Raw genomic sequence first — 21,767 nt, 5'->3', positions numbered from 1 at the left:
CAGGGACACCCCCAAGGCCCCAAGTTAAAACCCCACATCCAACAAAAACAAACAAATAAATAAACAAACAAACAAATAAATAAAACACAAGAATAAGATCCAGGTACTTATTAAAAAAAAACACATCAAGTGTGATGGTATATATCCAACTAGACCTGTGAAACAAGTAAGGCTACACTCAGTCCCAAACCCTGCCTGGCACTACCTTACCTTCTGGCCCACACACGCATATGGTCCAGGAGGAATGGCCTCCTAGAGAAGCAAAGGAGAGGGTAGGGAAAGGGTTTGTACTTTCAATGGGACTGAGTTCATAAGCTATCCCCACCATTTTACCTTTCTGCTACTGTTTTTGCCTTTGTCTTTCCAAAGCATAGATTTGAACTCAATGTTAGACAAATCTGGGCAGGCGCAACCCTAGGGGGACCATACACAGTGCTCCAGAAGGGAATCAGGAAAGAATAGCTTCTACAGAACACCCACTCAACCCCAAACAATGAACAGTTAAAACAAGCATCACTCCTAGCACTACTAAGCTGGACAAATGAATATTTACAGTGCCCACAGCTGTACTGGGGCACTGGTACAGAAAGAAGGCCACAGAGTTCAATGTGACAAATCAGCTGTAGCCACAGCAACCAGGCCCAAGGGCAGCCCTATCACCTGCAGCCACAGCTCGGGCTGGCATCACTCCCTTTCTCTGTTCTAAGTAAACAGAAAGAGGTCAGATCTAGCTGTCACAAAGTGATGAATAGTGTGGACAGCTTCAGGATGAGGATGTGTACGTGCCAAAGCTGACCTGGCCATGCCACAGGCTCAACCAAAAACACACTATCACCAAAATACAGAGAGGCCCTGCCAAAATTGAGCAGCCACCACAAAGAACAGCCTCAGCCAGACACATATACACATACACATTGGGGTCATCCATATGTTCTAACCAATGAGAGCTCAACACATAAAGAATTAAACTGAAAGTCAGTCACAACCACTTATCAAACATTGCCTCTGTTTCTAAAGGGGTCTTTGACCATTTTTTTTTTCAGATGACTGGAAATCTTCCCAGATGGAACTCATAAACTATTTGCCCATTTAATGTCTAGGGTGTTTTCTCTTCTTGATCACTCTGTAAAGGTGTTTCCCCCATCTCAGCTTGGCAATGACACTGTGATATTCCAGACCTATTAGTGTCCCTTTATTCCCCACCTCCTGGACCAAGCCAGGGAAAATGAGGCACTTTCATTGGTGATGAGGGAAGCGGTAAAGTTAGAGGTAGTTGTCCAAAAGGATGAAGTTTTGTTGGCAGAAACCCAGCCCCAAAGGAAACAACACATTCAGAGATCTCTGTGAAGTGGGTGAGGTGGGGAAAGCAAGATTACATAAATGGTTATGTATTGTAGTCCCCCAATGGATAAGCCACATGTGTAAAAGAACAAAAAGAGTCACTTTCCAGGACCCAGTAGAGGTAGCAAAGAGGAGGAATCACACTTTATCCTACATGTGGCTTCTACTAACATCTTGCCACAGCCTCAAAGGAAAAACCTGCAAATGGTATTATCCCAATTATTATGATGATGATGATGATGATGATGATGATGATGATGATGATGATGATGATGCCAGTCCTGGACTTTGGGCTCAGGGCCTGAGCACTGTCCCTGGCTTCTTTTTGCTCAAGGCTAGCACTCTGCCACTTGAGCCACAATGCCACTTCTGGCCGTTTTCTACATATGTGGTGCTAGGAGATCAACCCCAGGGCTTCATGTATATGATGCAAGCACTCTTGCCACTAGGCTATATTCCCAGCCCCCAATTATTATTTTTGTAAGCCAGAAATGATTGGATTTTAGCAAGGAGGGAAAAGAGGAAGTATCCCGAAAGCTAGCTGGTAGTAACAAGACTGTCTGCAAATGTGTCCAATCCAATGTTAGGGAGCTGTGCTGTGCCTCAACAAAAGCTAGCTCTGTGTAAGCCACCTGAGTCACCCACTGGCTTCAGTTCAGGAGAGATGCTCCCTAAAATACCTGACAAATTCCACCCCTTTTTTTTCTTTTGAGATAGTCTCCTTATGTAGCCCAGCCTGGCTTCATTCAAATCTTCCTACTTCAGCCTTCTGTGCCATTACATCCAGCCACAATGATTTTGAAATGCAGGAAAACCTGTGACTATCAGGATGATCATAATCCTAATGTGTGATTGCTACACAGAGGAAGTCTTCTTCACTCATCTGGCATTCCTTTTTCCTTTCTTCAAATTGTGCTCGTGCCATTTTTCTCTTCTGAAAATTTTCTAATTTAACTGTTTCAAAGTTGTTGTTGGGTCTGTAACGAGTTCTGAAACATCGATATTCTAGAGGTCTCTCAAAGAAGAAACAAGAGCCCCAAACTGCCCCCATGATCTCTCTCACCTGAGGATCTCCCAGCTACCTTTGCTCCTCCCTTTCTGAGGTGATGTCCACAACTTTGCCAGAAGCACTTCCTTTAGGCCCAGATCCTTGGCCATCTTTCTATCATTGATAGACAGGAAGTAGTCACAGACTCTGCACCCAACAGAAACAGAGGAAAGACTCATCTGCCTGATCATCCCACCTGGCTTCCTCATCAGCCCATTCCAAAAGACCTTCAAAATGCCTACAAAGAGTGTCTTGGAAACATAAAATAAGGAACAAGAACATGGGGAACTGAGGAGCTGTATCATGGAAATGGGGAAGATCTGGCAGCAAACTTAATGGTCTCTGTTCAGTCTCCTCTTTACATGCCAACATATAGGTCCTAGCTCTCACAGCACTACCACCAAAAACTGCACAGCACTAAATTCAATGACTAAGTCTTTCAGTAGCAGAATTCATAGAGATACTCACTGCTTCCTCTCTGAAAAACTTTTTCCCCTTGTTTTGTCTCTTCACTAGTCATTCCTTTCTTTTTCTGCTGCTCCCTAACCTCCTAACTTCTTAAAATTGGGATTCCTTACGGATCAATCTTTAAAAACTCTTCTTTTCTACCTACCTTCCATACCAGAGTATCTCATCCTGCTTGAAACTGTTTCTCTTTAGTCCAGACTTCTCCTCGGGACTCTGAACTTTACTCGACTGGCCCACTTGGCTTCTATACCCAGATGTCTAACACCTGTCAAACTCAAAACTTTCCAGAATATGGTTTCCAATGCCCCCTATGAGAGAGGCCTGCCATTTTTATCATTTAATCACATCCGTATACTCTCACTCACATCATTTAATCACTCTTGACTTCTTCCCATATCTTGAACCCATGAGGAAACAAAGAAACTATGCTGACTCTATCGCTAAAATATGCCCAAGATTGATCACTTTCTCACCACTTACTCCCATCATGGCCATTCATTTCAATGGCCCTCCAAGTGAACTGTGGGAGAACTGTGTAACTCTCTTCCCTTTTCCTTTTCAGACCATTCTTATAACAGGAGTCAGTATCATCCTGTTGGAATGGAAGTAAGGCTTCAGGCATTACAGGGACTTGTGACCACAGGAAACTGTCCTATCCCTTCTCCAACCTTATTTCCTCAAACTTTCTTACCTGCTGGTCACATTGGCCTTTATACTGCTATTTGAATGTGCCCGGATCTCCTTCGCCTTAGAACCATGTTACTCCTTTTTCTCCAGCTTGAAATGCTCATCCTTGATATTTCCTCTAAGGCTATGCTCAGATGCTATTTTCTCAAGAAGACCTTTCTCCCATCACCTTATTTTGAATTTCCTAGCTTCACATTCCCTTTTAATACACTACATGATTAACTTCTTATGTTTTTGTATCCTGACCCCACCTCTTCCCTAGAATAAATGCTCTGTGAATTCTGTCCTAAGACTGAATAATTATTTTTGTTTTTCTTCCCTGTGCAATTCCCTGTAATTCCACACTCCATAGAACTGTGCCAGTATATAGTGCTTATTTTAGTACATATATTGAATACATGGATGGATGGGTGGATAGATGTATTGAAATTTAGGGCAGATGGCAAAACTGTTGCGTCAGTGGCTAGATTCCTTAAGTTCCATGGAGACTGAAATCAAGTGACATAATAGTCAACATTAAGGACATGTACCTCCAATATCTACACTGTTTATCCAATGACAATAACAGATCCTAAAGAAAAATAAATATTTGCATAGACTCATTAGAAGTAGGTTAATATTAGCTTTGCCTCAATCCACTACAAAACTCACAATAAGCAGAATAGGGAGACACTGTGATTATAAGAATCAAGAACGCCAGGCTACCAGAAAAGAGACCAAAAGAACAGTTGACTCAACAAAAACAGACTTTACTGTTTTACTATAATGCAAGAGTCACTTCAATAGTATAGTGTATCCCCATTATATACTCTGAGTTCTAGTACCAGGACTGGCAAGAAGAAGAATGAAGAGGAGGAGGAGGAGGAGGAGGAGGAGGAGGAGGAGGAGGAGGAGGAGGAGGAGGAGGAGGAGGAGGAGGAGGAGGAGGGGAGGAGGGGGAGGAGGGGGAGGAGGAGGGGGAGGAGGGGGAGGAGGAGGGGGAGGAGGGGGAGGAGGGGGAGGAGGAGGGGGAGGAGGGGGAGGAGGAGGAGGAGGAGGAGGAGGAGGAGGAGGAGGAGGAGGAGGAGGAGGAGGAGGAGGAGGAGGGGAAGGAGGAAAAGGAGAAGAAACTTTCACACTGTCACAAATACAAAGTAGAATCAGGAAACAGACTAGGTTACATGAATCAGATGTTCTTGCAACTTTATCATATGAAAAGTTACCTTAGAAATGTTAAACTAATCTTTAAATGATTCCATCTAATTCTACCTTCTGATTCATTCATCTTGCTTAGTTTCATAAGATTCAGAACCTTAGAATTTTATGCAACAGTGAGCAGCTAAAACTGAGGCTATGTTTCTTATTGAAAACTGCAATTTTTCTGGAATCAAAATGAGGCTGAAACTTCTTACCTGACAGCCAAGTTCATACACATACACATATACTACCCACATCTGCACTAAAAGCAACTTGTAAAGAAGATATAGTAAGAAGATATATCAAAACTTATCACACATTTACCTTTGCCCAAGTCCTCCAAAGGTCATGAGGACTGAAGGTGTGCTGCTAGATTCCTAATGCTCCTGGCAAGTGCTGCTCACTGAACAAGGAGAACCTATTTCACTAACAGTCTTGCAACAGCCCAGAAAAATCTTTCTTCTTCCTCCTACTCACGTGTTTCTCCATGAGCATTTTACTCACTGCCAATGATTTCCACCCCCCACCCAACCTACAAACCCTAGCCCACAGTAGTCTGCAATTAATCATACATAACAGTTTTGCTATAAACCCATGGGAGAAGTTCCCAATTAACCAGAACATACTGTTTTTACTATCAGGAAAGTACAAGTGGGGGCTTGGGAATGTGGCTTAGTGGTAGAGTGCTTGCCTAGCATGCAGGAAGCCCTGGGTTTGATTCCTTAGCACCACACATACAGAAAAAGCCAGAAGTGGCTCAAGTGGTAGAGTGCTTGCCTTAAGCAAGAAAAAGGCAGGGACAGTGTTCAGGCCCTGAGTCCAAGCCCCAGGACTAGCAAAAAAAAAAAAAAAAAAAAAGGAAAGTTTAAGTGGGTCACTGTTGGAAGTCTCTTGCCCTATAGCTAAGTAAAAATGGCATATATTTATTTCCATTCTTACCGAATCTGTCTCCTGGTTCATCATGTCTCTGAAACTATTCAAGCAGATAACTTGGGTTTCCAGAGTGTAAACACATAAGTGGAAGGTCCCAAAGGGGAACAGATTCAATTATGATATCACTTATCTCATCTGAGTGAGCCAAACTACCAAACCAACCAGCTCATATTCATTCCATTGACAAATAGGAAGTAAATACTCTAGACTGCACTACTCATGTAAGATTCAGATATAAGGATGAAGAAATTCAAGAATTTGCATTGTGTTAGTTTCAGCATTTGACCTATTAATCAATGAAGCCATTTGTTGGTTCTTACTTAAGAAATAAGACCTTCAGATAGGAGTGGGGCATGAACCTACGAAATGTGACATTGCACTATCTTATTACTAAAACACAAAGTAAAACAAGGATATGTTTTTAAACATTCTTTGCTAAGGGCACATGTAGCCAAGACTTGAATCAAACTTTTTATTTTTTTGTCTGAGACCAAGACTCAAAGTTGGAATCTGATGTTTGCTTTTGCTCATTGGCTGGCGCTCTACCACCAGAGGCATGCCTCCAACCCCACTGAATCACACCTTTAACTAGAGGCTCTAAATCAGTATGCAAATTATTCTAGAAAAGAAAATAAGACCTCTGAAAACTTTAGTAAAAGTGATAAAGCATTAAATCAATTCAGGTAAAAGAATGGAAAGCAGTTTCATTAGGTGCCATCAACTTGGAAAATGCTACCTGATAGACCCTTCATTCTTAGTTCTCACTTGTGTTATACTTGAGAGATCTGAAAAAACACAAGACCCAGCTACGTCCTTCTGGAGCCCAGTCCAAAATGATTCCTCATGCAAACCAGTATGTGCCTGGTTGAGAAAAAACATTTTTGAAACTAATAATATCAAAGAACAACAGCTGTCTCAGAAGCAAAAGTCAACATCAGCATAGTCATTTGGCAGACTGCCTTGTTGTTCAAATGATACACCACTTTCAAGGGTTAAAGCATCTATGTTCTTTGGAAAACACCTATTCTTATCAAATTCAGTCAAAAAGAATATACATATTTTAATGCCTTAAAATATGATATGCTAAAGTACCAACTGTATGAATTGTTTAGATGGGTAACAGCTCCAAAATGTACATGGCAATACACTTTCAGACAGTATAGTGTATCCCCACTGTAGACACAACTTCTTTGCTATTTTGAGATGTCAAGCACGTGTATTAGGGCTACTGGGGGAGGGTTATATTTTGATTCCTATAAATATTTTTCCATATTTTCCGATGTGGGTTGAGTGACTTTGGTAGCATTTGATTCTGTACACACTGCTTTTGATGATTAGGTACATTTGGAGTTATGCTGAGTTTGGGGTAAACTATTCCTTACTACTGAGGGAAAACCTTCTCGACTCTCCTATCCACTACCATGTACTACTGGAAGATATAATATTTCCAAACCCCTGTGAATACCAAGTTCTGTTCCATTCTCCCTTTGGTTTAGTCATTTTATATTGCTATCAATGAATACTCAAGAGTAGGTAATATCTGAAGAGAAAAATTTTTTTTTCAAACAGTTCTACAGGTTGAAAGTCCTAATGCACAGGAGCAACATATGTTTAAGAAGAGATGCCTTGATATGTCAAAATGTGGCACAAGCCATCACATGGCGGGACAGGGTAAGAATGCTAACTCTGGTCCCTCCTCCCCCTTCTCCTCCGCCCCCCACCCTTCTCCTTCTCTTCATCCTCCTCCTCCTCCTCCTCCTCCTCCTCCTCCTGCTCCTCCTGCTCCTCCTCCTCCTCCTCCTTTTCCTCCCCCCCCCCTCCTCCTCCTCTTTCTTCTTTCTCCTTCTTCTGGTTCTGGTCCTGGGACTTCAATTCAGAGCCTGGCACTGTCCTTAAGCTTTTGTGCTCAAAACTAACACTCTTGAGATAAGGAATCCCCAAGCTTTATTAACTACTCTTTAGCAATTCAAAAGTATCATAATCTTCATAATGCTTCATACCCAATTAATCTACATTTTAACTCACTGCTCACAACAACAATAATAAAGTTCGAAATGACTCTTCAGTATGTCTAGTTAGAGACCTTTAGTTTTGCTTTGTTTCCGATTTTGAATTTTCAGATTAGAAATACTCAATTTACAATCCAAACCTATTCCTATTTTAATATAGTATTTAACTTCAGAAGAATCAACTTTAGAAGGATCTTTTAGGAATTAATATATCCTGTTTCAAAGAGACATTTCTCTAACGTTGAGAAATCCCTTACATTTCACTTTGGCTTTCTCTTTTCTTCTAGTAAATTTAAGATTAAATGATGCAGACATCAGTGGCCACTGGGATGGAAGCAAGCCACAATTCCCGGGCTCGCTGCAAGATCCCTGTTGCAGACAAGGTCATGTAGAATGGCCTCCTTGAGCCACAGGAGGAGCTAGGAGAGAGCGAGAAAGCCCCGCCTCCCAGCAGCATCCTCACAATGGTTGCTATGGCGATGATGGTGATGCTGGCAGCCAGCAGTCCCAAGGACCAACAGGGGATCAAGGCTGGTTTTGGACCCAGGCACTGACCAGATGGAACACAATAGCCACTCCATGCCGCTCAGGAGTGTGGGGAGCCCAGAGCAGGGCACACTGAGGTTTGAGACAGCACCTGGTTGATATAGCGACAGTGGAGACCCAAGCAGCCCCCAGGCTCAAGGAACACTTGCGGCAATAAATGTCCCTAGCACAAGGTGCCATTGAATTCCCAAGCAATGGCCCCTGTGTGCCTCACAGAGGTGCAGGAAGCCCAGAGCAGGGTGCAGGGAGGTCTCAGAGAGGACAACTGGAGGCCTGCTCCCTGGCAGCAGAAACCTGATGACACTTGCTTTGATGACCATAATGAATCTGCCCACAGCACCGAGAGACCTGGGTGCTTTCACGACAATCCTCCACTCTAGGTGCCAGCAAGGTTCCATGAGCAATGTCCACGCCCAGGATCAAAGGGATTAGTGGAGAGAGAGGGCCTCCCAAGCTCTCACCAATGCCCGCTGCCACACAGACGCTTGGGTAGTAGCAGCTACTTGACAGAGCTATGGCAAAGTAGGTGATGGACATAAGCAGCACTCAGCCTTGCGGTTATCACCGCATAGTCACACCAGGCCTGGGACCAATGTCCTCGTGAAGTTGCAAGCCAGGGCTCAAAAGGGAACTGGGAGGGGGCTGGATGCCCCAGGGGCAGTGTCCAGGCAGCAGTGGCGTGGCCTTGACAGATATGGCAATAAGGGTACTGCCAACTGCCCTCAGCTCCGAGGACTCGCAGCTCCTCACCAGTGGCCAGTGCTCCCAAAGCTAGCAACATCACACAGGAGAGCTGCCTGGAGCTTCTCGGAGTGTAGGGAGAGAACGGGTGCCCTGAGATTAAAGACAAGGCTGCAGCCAACGAGGCACCTGACAAAGGGGAAGCGGGATCCAAGCCACTGTGCCTGGATGGGCCACCAAGACTGCCCAGGGGCTTCCAGTCAAGCCAGCATTGACCTCATTGAAACACTACTCCAAGTTTATCATTCAAACGTCTACCCTCACAGCTCAGCCCCCTGTGCAGCTAGGACTACAGGCTTAAGTACCCAGTCTGCTGGAGAAATGGTTTTAAACTGGGCCCTAGTTAACACTCACCTTTTCCCTACATCCCCGCCAACCTTTGTTCTTTAAATTCATGATGTTGGCCAATCTGACATGAGATGGAATCTGAGTTGTTTTGATTTGAATCTGCTTTATGGCCAGTGACATTGAACTGAACATTTCTTCATATGTTTCTTTGCCATTCTAACCTCCTCTTCTGAGTAGTTTCTCCTTAGTTCTTTTTCCCAGTCAATGATTGGTTTGGAGGGTTTAGTTTCTTGAGCTTCTTATATATTTTGAATATGAGGCCTTTGTCAGATGTATTTCTAGTAAAGATTTTCTAGTCTGTTGGCTGTCTTTCTCATTTAGTAACTATGTCATTTGCTGTGCAGAAACTTTCTTTTTATGTGATCCAGTGTGTCAAATCTCTCTCCTCTCTGCTCTGCCCACTGGGGAGCTTTGAACAGATGCCTTGACCTGACCTACCCTCTTTCAGAGAATCTTCAAAGGCAAACTGTGCCCACAGGTGATTCAACTACCCAGCTGTAGCTAATACCACAGTACTAAGCTATAGAGTTCTACCAGGAACTGTGTGATCATTCACGAATAGCCAAGATACTTGATTAAAAAAAAACAAGGAAACCAAAATCAGAGACATTTTTATGTTCCTTCTTTACTAAATAAATAGCATAAATTATTTCTAAAGGTCAATGTCCTCAAATACAAGGCACCTCATATCGTCTGTTCCAAAAATTCTTTTCCTCTCTATTAAAGAACATTATACAAAACAAAATATATTTGTTTTAGAAACTATGGGATTTCAGGTACAATGAAGAAAGGTACAAATCAAGAACCTATTTCTTTACCATAAAAAATGCCACTTTGGAAGGAACAAATGATCAGCTCGCAATCCTAACTCTCAACATTAATGGACTTAATTCGCCAATCAAACAACACAAGCTCATAAGTTGGATCAAAAACCAAGACCCATCTTTCTGCTGCCTCCAAGAGACTCATCTATCCAGCAAAAGTAAACATCTTCTAAAAGTGAAAGGCTGGAATCAAATCGATCAAGCAAATGGCCCCCATAAGCAGGCTGGAGTTGCAATCCTAGTATCAGACAAAATTGACTTCAAATTAAAAAAGGTAAGAAAAGACAAAGAAGGTTACTACATACTAATAAAGGGATCTCTCCTACAGGAAGATATTACCATCCTAAATATCTACACACCAATACAGAAGCACCCAACTTCATCAAACAAACATTACTATCTCTAAAAACACTCATAGACCCAAACACATTGATAGTTGGGGACTTTAACACTCCACTATCCCCTCTGGACAGATCAACATGGCAAAAACTGAACAAAGAAACCACAGAACTAAGCAATTGCATAGACCAACTAGACTTAATCGACATCTACAGAATATTCCACCCAGAAACAACAGAATACACATTCTTCTCAGCGGCACATGGAACATTCTCCAAAATAGATCACATCTTAGGGCACAAAGAAAATCTGTACAAATTCAGAGGTACCAACCATTCCCTGCATTCTCTCAGACCACAGTGGAATAAAATTAGAGTTCAACTCAAACAGCCACCACAGAAAATCCTACAATTTATGGAGACTAAACAACACAGAGCTGAAACATCAGTGGGTCATTGAAGAAATTAAAACGGAAATTCAAATGTTTATGGAACTCAACCAAGATGAGTATACAAAGTACCAGATCCTTTGGGACACAGCAAAGGCAGTACTCAGAGGAACATTTATATCTCTGAATGCATACACCAACAAACTGGAGAAACAGCAACTCATTCATTTAAGGAAGCACCTTAATTTCCTTGAAAGAGAACAACAAGCCAAACCCCAAGTCAATAGATAGAAGCAAATAATTAAAATCAAATCAGAATTAAATCAATTAGAGACGAAAAAAACATTGAAAGAATCAAAAAAACAAAGAGTTGGTTCTTTGAAAAAATCAACAAGATAGACAGACCATTAGCAAACCTGACCAAAAAATGAAGGCAGCACACTCAAATAAATAAGATAAGAGATGAAACAGGTAACATCACCACAGAAACAACCAAATTCAGACCATAATAAGGGACTATTTTGCAAACCTTTATGCCAACAAATTCAAGAACTTGGAAGAAATGGATGATTTCCTAGAAAAAAATTCAGATCCCCAAACTCAACCATGAGGACTTGAACCTTCTAAACAGACCCATATCCAGTATTGAAATACAAAAGGCAATAAGTGATCTCCCATCCAAGAAAAGCCCAGGTCCAGACGGATTCACAGCAGAATTCTACAAGGCCTTCAAAACAGAACTCACACCAATATTTCTCAAACTCTTCAATAAAATTGAAAGAGAACGTTCACTACCAGACACATTCTATATAGCCAGTATAACCCTCATCCCAAAACCAGGCTGGGACTCATCACGGAAAGAGGACTATTGACCAATTTTGCTGATGAACATAGTCTCAAAAATTCTCAACAAAATTCTGGCCAATAGACTTCAACAGGTCATCAAAAAAATCATACACCATGATCAAAGTGGATTAATCCCAGGGATGAAAAGTTGGTTCAATATAAACAAGTCAATTAATGTAATCCACCACATGAACCAGAGTAAGGTAAAGAACCACATGGTTTTATCACTGGATGCGAAAAAAGCGTTAGCTAAAACCCAGCACCCATTTATGCTAAAAGCCCTGGAAAAACTGGGATTCCAGGGAACATTCCTGGATATAATCAAGGCAGTTTATGACAAACCAACAGCAAGCATAACTCTAAATGGTGAAAAACTAAAGCCATTCCCTTTAAAATCAGGAGCAAGACAGGGATATCCACTCTCTCCCCTTCTCTTCAACATAGTACTAAAATTCCTAGACAGAGCAATTAGGCGAGAAGAAAATATAAAGGGGATCCAAATAGGAAAAGATGAAGTTAAACTTTCTCTCTTCGCAGATGACATGATCCTATACCTAAAGAATCCCATAGACTCTACCCCCAAGCTACTAGAGCTGATCCAAAACTTTGGCAAAGTTGCAGGATATAAAATAAACCTTCAAAAATCAATGGCCTTTCTATATGCTAACGACCCGAAGACCGAGGCTGAAGTCAGGAAAGCAACTCCTTTTGCAATAACCTCAAAAAACATAAAATACCTAGGAATAACCTTAACCAAAGAAGTGAAAGACCTCTATGATGAGAACTTTTAAAACATGAAAAATGAAATTAAGGCAGAACTAAGGAAATGGAAAAACCTCCCATGCTCCTGGATTGGGAGGATTAATATAATCAAAATGGCAATATTGCCAAAGGCGATCTACAAATTCAATGCAATACCCATTAATATCCCAATGCCATTTTTTAATGAAATAGAGGAAGCAATCCAGAAATTCATATGGAACAATAAAAGACCTAGAATAGCAAAAACAATCCTAAGCAGAAAGAACGGTTCTGGAGGAATTACAATACCCAACTTCAAGCTGTATTATAAAGCTATAGTAATAAAAACAGCTTGGTATTGGCACCAGAACAGGCCTGAAGACCAATGGAACCGAATTGAAGACCTAGAAATGAACCCACAGAACTATGCCTACTTAATCTTTGATAAAGGAGCTAAAAATAGTCTGGAAGAAAGATAGACAATTTCATAAATGGTGCTGGTAAAACTGGTTCAACACATGCAACAAAGTAAAACTAGATCCTTATATATCACCCTGCACCAAAATCAATTCCAAATGGATCAAAGACCTCGAAATCAAAACAGACACCCTGAAAACAGTAAAGGAAGGAATAGGAGAAACACTTGGGCTCCTTGGCGCAGGACAGAACTTCCTTAACAAAGATCCAGAAAGGCTACCAATCAAAGAAAGGTTGGACAAATGGGACTGCATCAAACTGCAGAGCTTCTGCAGGGCAAAGGACATAGCTCACAAAATAAACAGAAAGCCCACAGATTGGGAAAAGATCTTTACCAGCCATTCAGCAGACAAAGGCCTCCTCTCTAAAATATATGCAAAGCTAAAAAAATTACCTCCCTCCAAAACAAAACCGCAGAGAACCAATAGCCCCCTCATCAGGTGGACTAAATACTTAAAAAGAGACTTCTCGGGCTGGGGATATGGCCTAGTGGCAAGAGAGCTTGCCTCGTATACATGAGGCCCTGGGTTCGATTCCCGAGCACCACATATACAGAAAATGGCCAGAAGTGGCGCTGTGGCTCAAGTGGCAGAGTGCTAGCCTTGAGCAAAAGGAAGCCAGGGACAGTGCTCAGGCCCTGAGTCCAAGGCCCAGGACTGGCCAAAAAAAAAAAAAGAGAGAGAGAGACTTCTCTGATGAGGAAATGAGAATGGCCAAGAAACATATGAAAAAGTTCTCTACATCACTGGCCATAAAAGAAATGCAAATCAAAACAACATTGAGATTCCATCTCACCCTAGTAAGAATGTCCTATATCAAGAAAAGTAACAATAACAATTGTTGGAGGTGATGTGGCCAAAAGAGAACCCTACTTCATTGTTGGTGGGAATGTAAACTGGTTCAGCCACTCTGGCAAGCGGTATGGAGATTCCTTAGAAGGCTAATCATAGAACTCCCCTATACACAGCAGCCCCACTTTTGGGTATCTATCTAAAAGACCACAAACAAAATCACACTAAAGCCACCAGCACAACAATGTTTATCGCAGCACAATTTCTCATAGCTAGAATCTGGAACCAACCCAGATGCCCCTCAGTAGATGAATGGATCAGAAAAATGTGGTACATATACACAATGGAATTTTATGCCTTTATCAGAAAGAATGACATTGCCACATTTGTAAGGAAATGGAAGGACTTGGAAAAAGTTATACTAAGTGAAGTGAGCCAGACCCAAAGAAACATGGACTCTATGGTCTTCCTTATAGGGAATAATTAGCACAGATTTAAGCAAGTCACAGCAGAGGATCACAGGAGCCCAATAGCTATACCCTTATGAACACATAAGATAATGCTAAGTGAAATGAACTCCAGGTTATGGAAACGATTATTATATCACAGTTGTAACTACTTTCAACGTGCCATATGTAACTGTAGCCTCTATTATTGATGATATTCCTGTATCACTTTCCTGTGGTACCTACACTATCTCTGTATCTTATCTGAGTATATTGGAAACTGGGTATACTGGTATTAGAACCAGGAAATTGAAAGGGAATACCAAAATCAAGAGACACAGGGTAAAAAAAGACAACTGCAAAAGCAATACTTGCAAACTGTTTGGTGAAAATGAACTGAACAACTGAACAACTCATGGAGGGGGAGGGAAAAGGAGAGGGGGGAGGGGGGAATGAGGGACGAGGTAACAAACAGTACAAGAAATGTATCCAATGCCTAATGTATGAAACTGTAACCTCTCTGTAATTCAGTTTGATAATAAAAAAATTTTTTAAATGCCACTTGGTTCTTGCTGTTCACATTTTATTTCTCTTGAGGAATGGGTACATATTACAGCATCCCTCCATGGAGAAATGGAACCTCTGGTAGAGACATCAAGGAAGAGAGGAAGTGTTTACTTCCTTTCCTGCATCTTTCTCAACTTGAGATTGTTGATGGCATCAGAGGAACATAGGCTGGTCAGAAGGTGAATAAAGAAAAAGTCTCATTATCTTCTGAGGTTTTATGGAAACCATAGGGTCAAGAGTTTCTGACAGAAGGAAGTCAGAGTTCAGAGGCATTCAAATGGCTCAAGAAGAAGCAAGCCTGAGAGAATAAACAGTGCAAATAGGACTTCCTTGACAACCTTAGCCTAATGCCACTGTTGTTTTAAGTAATTGAGACCTGTATTTAAAAACCAACTTTATTCTACTTGAGTACCATAGTCTGTTTTCCATGACATGAATATCTGTATGTATCCATTGATAGGTTTAGATATGCTTTCTATACACTGGCCCCATGTTTAAAGCAAAATCAGCAGTATATGTATAATATGGTCTCGTTTATACTTGTTAATTATGTTTATATCTAGAGCTATACCTGAGAATGGACTCCTAGAGAAAGTATGACAGGTTGTAAACCATTTAATTAACAAAGGCTATACATTACTCAGCTTTCAATTACTTTATCAAATACCTTAGACAAAGTGACCTTGAGAAGTGACTTTTTTTCTTTTTCTTTCTTTCTTTTTCATTTGCTGTTCTGAAAGTTGTAGTCCATGACTGATTAGCCCTGTTGCTTACAGGAGCATGTGGAAGAAGAGGCCCATTCACCTTGTGGCTGGTGTGAAAAAGAGAAGGAAAAGGGATCGGGTCCCAGTATCTCTCCTGCAAGGGCTTGACCTTGATGGCCCTGCACCTCATCTCTTCAAGTGTCCACCATTTCCCAACAGCATCAAGCTGAAGACTGAACCTTTAATATATGAGCATTCATGGAATATTCTAGAGACAAACTTCAGCTGGTTCCCTTTGGGAAAAAGTATAGGAATGGGAAGAAAGCAGGTAACTAAAAAGCATTGCTTTTAATTCTGTACACTCTATTTCATATTTTTCGCTTATGTACATGATTTTTTAAATTATAAATATGACAGAGGCAACTATAGTTTTAAGAAAGAGACTATCCAGAGCCAATGCCTTCACCACAGAACTAATCTTTCTCTCTCTTCCTTAAAAGTATTTGAGTCAAGGGGCTGGGAATATGGCCTAATGGTAGAGTGCTTGCCTCACATACATGAGGCCCTGGGTTCGATTCCTCAGCACCACATAAACAGAAAAAGCTGGAAGTGGTGCTGTGGCTCAAGTTGGCAGAGTGCTAACCTTGAGCAAAAAGAAGACAGAGACTGTGCTCAGGCCCTGAGTCCAAGCCCCAGGACTGGCAAAAAAAAAAAAAAAAAAAAAAATACTTGAATTAGCCAGGCTCCTGTGGCTCACACCTGTAATCCTAGATACTCAGGAGGATGAGACCTGAGGATCATGGTTCAAAGCCAGCCTAGGCAGGAAAGTCCCTCTTATCTCCAATTAATCACCAGAAAACCAGAAGTGGAGCTGTGGCTCAAGTGGTAGAGCAGCAGTCTTGAGCTGAAGAGCTCAGGGACAGTGCCCAGACCCAGAGATCAAGCCCCAAGACTGAAAAAAAAAATTGAATCATGATATAGAAAAAAATTAGTACTTCTAACATAATTTTAGAAAAGTATATAAAAATGAATTAATGTTTTTAAATTAAAGCTATGTCTGTGCCAATGATATCTATGTAGAAATAAATTTTATAATGGTTAACAATATTTTCATCTGTGAATTGTTTAAATACACACATACAAAAGAATAGAAATGTACCCTTATGCTCTTTACAAAAACTAATTCAAAACTGATCAAAGATCATGTTAACTAAAACTATAAAATTCTTAAAAGAAAACTTTTGGGAAAACTTTTATGGTATTGGGTTTGGCAACAATTTTTTGTATATGTCACTGAAAATACTGTGAAAGAAAAAATGATAAATTGAGCAAATCAAAATTTAAAATGTTTATGCTTCCAAGGTGCTACCAATAAAGTGAAAAAAATTATCCAATGAATAGAAAAAGTATTTGTAGTCATATCCAGACAATATAAAGAACATCTAAAAAGAAATGACAAAATATTAATTCTATTGAGGTGTTCAACTGTTTAGATGACAATCACCCACACTACCAAGAGAGTACTCCAAGTGCTAATGTAAATGTTAATCTTGTCTAAAACTACTTCCATAGGACCCTTTAGAATAAAATTTAGCCAAATATCTATGGCCTTCTCAAGTGGACACATAAGCCATCACAGAGAGAAATAACCCAAATCCACTCACCAACAAATTAACGGATAAAGAAAAGTTGGCATATACATACAATGAAACATTATTCAGCCTTAAAAGGGAATAAAGTTCTGAAAACCTTGTGATACAAGAAGTGAGACATGAAAGAACAAACAGTTTGTGTGACTCCACTTATATAAAGCAACTAGAGTAGTCAAAATCACACAGCAAAAAATAGAATGATGGTAAGGAGGATAGGAGATACAGAAAACTAGTTTGATGAGTGTACCATTTTCAGGTTGAGAAGTAAAGTTCAGAAGTAGTTACAAAATAGTGTGTCTATTTTTAATCACTATTAAGTGTGTTCTTAAAAGTAAGGATAAAATTACACACACACACACAGTAAAAATGAGTTTATTATGCTACATGTTTTACATAGACTCTGTCATATAATCCCCGGGAATCCCTACTTGTGGATAACAAAGCTTCCTACAGAAAATGACTTGCTCAGGCCAGACTAGTATGAATCAGATCAGTGTCCAATCCCTCACCATCTGGCTTTAAGACTTGTGTGCTTAGTCACTGTGTTACACTAAAAACAGTAACCACATTCAGGTAATAAGATAATAAGCAAAATAAAATATTTTCCAAATAATGTTGTGAAGTTGACTCAATACCACAAAAATTCAAGGATTGGATTTCCAGAAAGATGTTAAATCCAGATTGTAATGAGTAACTATCCTCCTAAAATAGACCAACATTGACTTTTGCTGTACAAAAATACCCTTAAACCACAGCATCTCCAGTAATAAAATGAGAAAACAGGATTTCCAAAAACCAGCACCTGGCATCTGTCACATTTGTCTGCATGTCTCAAGACATGTTGTAGTTTTCCAATTTTTATTAATACCTCTTTTTCAAATGAGGTCCTTCAACTGACATTACTGAGCATTTACTTTATGAATATATACTATGGTGGGTTCTGTTCAAACAACAGAGGACAGTGGTGCTTGCCTACAATAAGATCTAATAATCAAATAGAGGGTCTCATCTCCATGCAGATGAACCTCTTAGATGAGACTCTGGTGATACACTGGCGTCTCCAGGCAAATCTAAGTAAACCCCTCGCTCCAAAGACCCTCCTCTCCTCATATGGTGGCCCACACTCTGTTATCTCAACATTGGGGCAGACACAGGAGGATCATGAGTCCAACGCCAACTTGAGCTACACAGCAAGATTATCTAATAGAAACACAGTCACCAGGGATGCTTGCACACTTAGAGCAGAATAGCCTAATGGTTAAGGTTTGGGTTCTGGAGTTGGACTATCTACATCTGCACCTGCCATCTATTCTCTGTGAAATCTCAAGCAAACATCTGAACCTGCCTATGCCTCCATCTTTACAACCATCAAGCAGGACACAAATAAGCACCAACCTTTGTAGGGTTGTTGTGAAGATCCCATAGCTAAAATATGCAAAGCACCCAGAACAACATCTACTATATACTAAATGGTCAGAAAAATGATAACCTAGAGATGTATCAAATAGCTACATAGTAGCAACAAACTGTTCCAAGGATGGGTGGGAAAATACATGATCACCCAAGAGAAAAAGAAATTTAGAGATAGATATTTCAAAGATGATGACACAGAGGGCCATAATGGCTCAATGTCATACCTGAGCCCAGACAGATAGTTATCAACAGCAACAGAGCACAACTCTGTGCCATATCATAACACCCTCAGGGAGGAAAAGGTAAGAGAACCCCAAAATGATCCTCCTCTTAGGTGTATATTATAGTTCTTATCTACTTCAGTAACTCTAAATTATAAACTTAGAAGTCTCCATATGTTTATAAACAATTCTATCAGCAGGGTTTAGAGCTGTTCTGCACACAGTGTGTGCTTGGAAAGAAGAGAAGGTTGTAACAACTGAATACAAGTAAAAGACTTTAGAATATGTCTATGTAAGGAAAAGTAGTCAGGATAATGGCTCAGAGAACCAACTGACTTAAACAGGGCTGCAAGAATGAGTCCAAAAATCATTCCTCAGCCCTGTCCTGGGCAGGCCTTCCAATCTACAGCCCTTGAATGGAGAATACAGAAGCCATGAAGCAGCTGCAAAGAGTATGCCGGTCAAGCAGTGGAGACTAGATCCCAGAAATATCTCCACTCGGTTACTGCAACCAGTTCAGCTCACTGTCCCTCTACCAAGCATCTCCTTTCTTGTTCACCAATCCGTACCTTACTCTCCTAGCCTCCCTCTTTGCAACCTTTCCTCTCACTAATGTCTCATGGATTATGCCAGTGTCCCCAGAATCATGCCACACTTTCCAGTCACCATGTCTTTGCCCCTTCTTCTCATTACTCCTAAAATTATGCGGCTGTCCTATGATCCCTTCCCACCCACTACTTCCAAGCAAGACTGGAAAAATCCTTCTCAGACATGCTAGCCAGTCCATGCAGCCTACAATAAGATAACCTTTAGAACCTTCTAAATCCAAAGCAGTTGACTAATTCTTCATTTCCCATTCAAGGCATTGGGTTATTGTCTCAAACAGTTCCTGCCTAAACAAATGCTCAGTACTGGATAAATACTAGTTTTCACAACAGAGATCAGAACAGAAGCTGGGAAATCTGAGGTGCAGAGGAAAAGCTAGGAAAGAAGACAATGAAGTATGAGTTCAATAGCAAAGACTAACTACAGCTTTACAGATAGTGCTCTAAGGGTTTTTCACATTTCACCTCACATAGTCCTCTAAATAATCCCATAAAATAGGAGCTATTATTTATTACTAGTACATTAAAAGAGGAGGCAACTGAGGCACAAATGGACTGAGTGATTTTCCCAAGGTCATACTGTGGAGTTAGGAATTAAATCTGGCCATATAGCTCCTTGTGGTTGCTTTTCCACAACCATATCCCTTCTAAACCTGTGCCCCTGAAAACTACTTGAGTTGTTCTATCCTCTTGTATGCATTCCCTTTCTGAATCAACAACTCACTTTGTAGCTTACCATATTTGCTTCATATTCCCACCTACTGCTGAGACAGGAATTAAACATCAGCACTAGCAAGATCTCACATAACAGTAATTACAATATGAAGTCAAAACATCCCCTCTTACAAAAGAATAACAGATGTTTATGATAGACTGGGCCTTAGACCACTCACCTAATTCAACAACTTTCCATCATTCCATTTCCACTTCCAACAATCACTCAGTTATTATTTTGATAGAATTACAAATGGAATATATGATGAAATTACAGATACACAAGTCATTTGTCACACGTATATTTAAAACTTAAGGTATCCTGTATGATTAAACAAACATAAAGGACTTTAGGTCTCCCACAATGGATAGGAGAATAACACAGAAAAGATGCAGATTAGGATTATGATAACATTCAGGATCCAGTTCAGGTTACATTTTAATATTAAATATCCCAATAATATAACCAAAGGTGTTCATTCCGAATGAGTTAAGACAATTTTCCCAGCCTTCCATCAGAAAATTCAGAAGGGAGGGTGAATAAGGATTTCAGTCTTTATGGATGCATAAAACGTTCTCACAGGAAGAAAATTGGAAAATTAATTTATCAGTACCTTCAATTTTGGAGTTCAGAGGCTTACAACCAAATACCAAAACTACATTTTTGTTCCTAAGAAATTTTAGTTGAGAGCTCCTCCTTCCACTCCCCTTCCACATCCTCCCCCCAAAAAACAACTTTTAAATAGCAAACCAAAAGTTTAAATGTTTACCAAACAGAAGAGAAGGAAGCTGGATGTCTGTGTGCTGTTTGGATCAGAAAGCGCTATTTTTCTCCCGTTGATTAAAATTAAAAAATAATAAAAGGCTGACAAAAAAAAAAAAAGAACAAAACGATAGGATAGAGATCAAAGCAGAAGAAATAAGATATCCAGCATGTATTCAAAACTTACCCTACTTGATCTGTTTACGCAACCCTTTATTTTTCCTACTTTGCCGGTTAAGGTCAGATAGCGGCTGGGCTCTGGTTGCTGTTTCTTTTCTTTTGATCCCAGAGTCCCATGAAAACTAAGTTTTGTGTGAGATGTCTCCCTTTAGGGGAAGGGGGAAAAAAGTTTGAAGCTTGGATTCCTGGTTGCTCCTTGGGAAAAGTAAATAATAAATAAGTGGCTAGCAGGAGACGACGTGGGGGACGTGCTTGGCTGACGTCGGGCCCGCCAAAGGAGGCCTCTCAGTTTCTCTGCACAGCTGTCCAGATGTGCTTCCACTGGTTCCCCCGCCCTGCCAAGGTTGGTCCTGCTGCCGCTGGCAGATGCCTCCGCTCATTGGTGGCTGTGGCTTGTTCCTTACAGCCGATTGGTGGAGCAGCCCGCCACTCCTGTGTGAGGTCTTTGGCCCGCCCCTGCTCGCCAAGCCAGCAGGCTGCATTCTCCAAAGGAACCTGAAAGAACCGGGCGGTCGCTGACGTGGCAAGTTGGCAGGAGCCCCGGAGAGGATTAAGAAGGGTCGCCAGACCCCCAGACTTTGTTTTGCCCTTACCCGAGCCCCTGTTGTGCCTGTCTCTCCAGGCAGTTAGGCTGGATTGTTTCCATCCATTTGGGATGAGCTAGCTTAAGGCCCCGTGGGAGAAGCCAGTCCCTGGCTGCCCAGGCGTCTAAAGGATGCTCAGGCCTAGCCTGGGGCTTTACCCTCCCCAAGGGAGGGAGGGAGGGGTGAGGAAGAAAGGGAGGGAGGAAGGGGTAAGG

The 21,767-nt window shown here is 41.0% G+C and overlaps 1 protein-coding gene across 2 annotated transcripts in view; it reads right to left on the bottom strand.

Annotated features, from left to right (window-relative positions):
- Positions 1-21,272, bottom strand: part of LOC125351628 (transmembrane protein 45A-like) — a 91,811-nt gene extending 70,539 nt beyond the window's left edge. For both annotated transcript variants that reach the window (XM_048346505.1, XM_048346504.1), the window contains exon 1: positions 20,976-21,272. The gene's annotated coding sequence lies outside the window, so the exon portion shown is untranslated. The remainder of the gene's footprint in view (positions 1-20,975) is intronic.
- Between the last annotated feature and the right edge of the window lie 495 nt (positions 21,273-21,767).

Source organism: Perognathus longimembris, chromosome 5 (assembly GCF_023159225.1).
Source record: "Perognathus longimembris pacificus isolate PPM17 chromosome 5, ASM2315922v1, whole genome shotgun sequence".
Classification (NCBI taxonomy): domain Eukaryota; kingdom Metazoa; phylum Chordata; class Mammalia; order Rodentia; family Heteromyidae; genus Perognathus; species Perognathus longimembris.
Note: the sequence above shows the minus strand (reverse complement) of the source record. Positions and strands in the feature narration are given on the sequence as shown.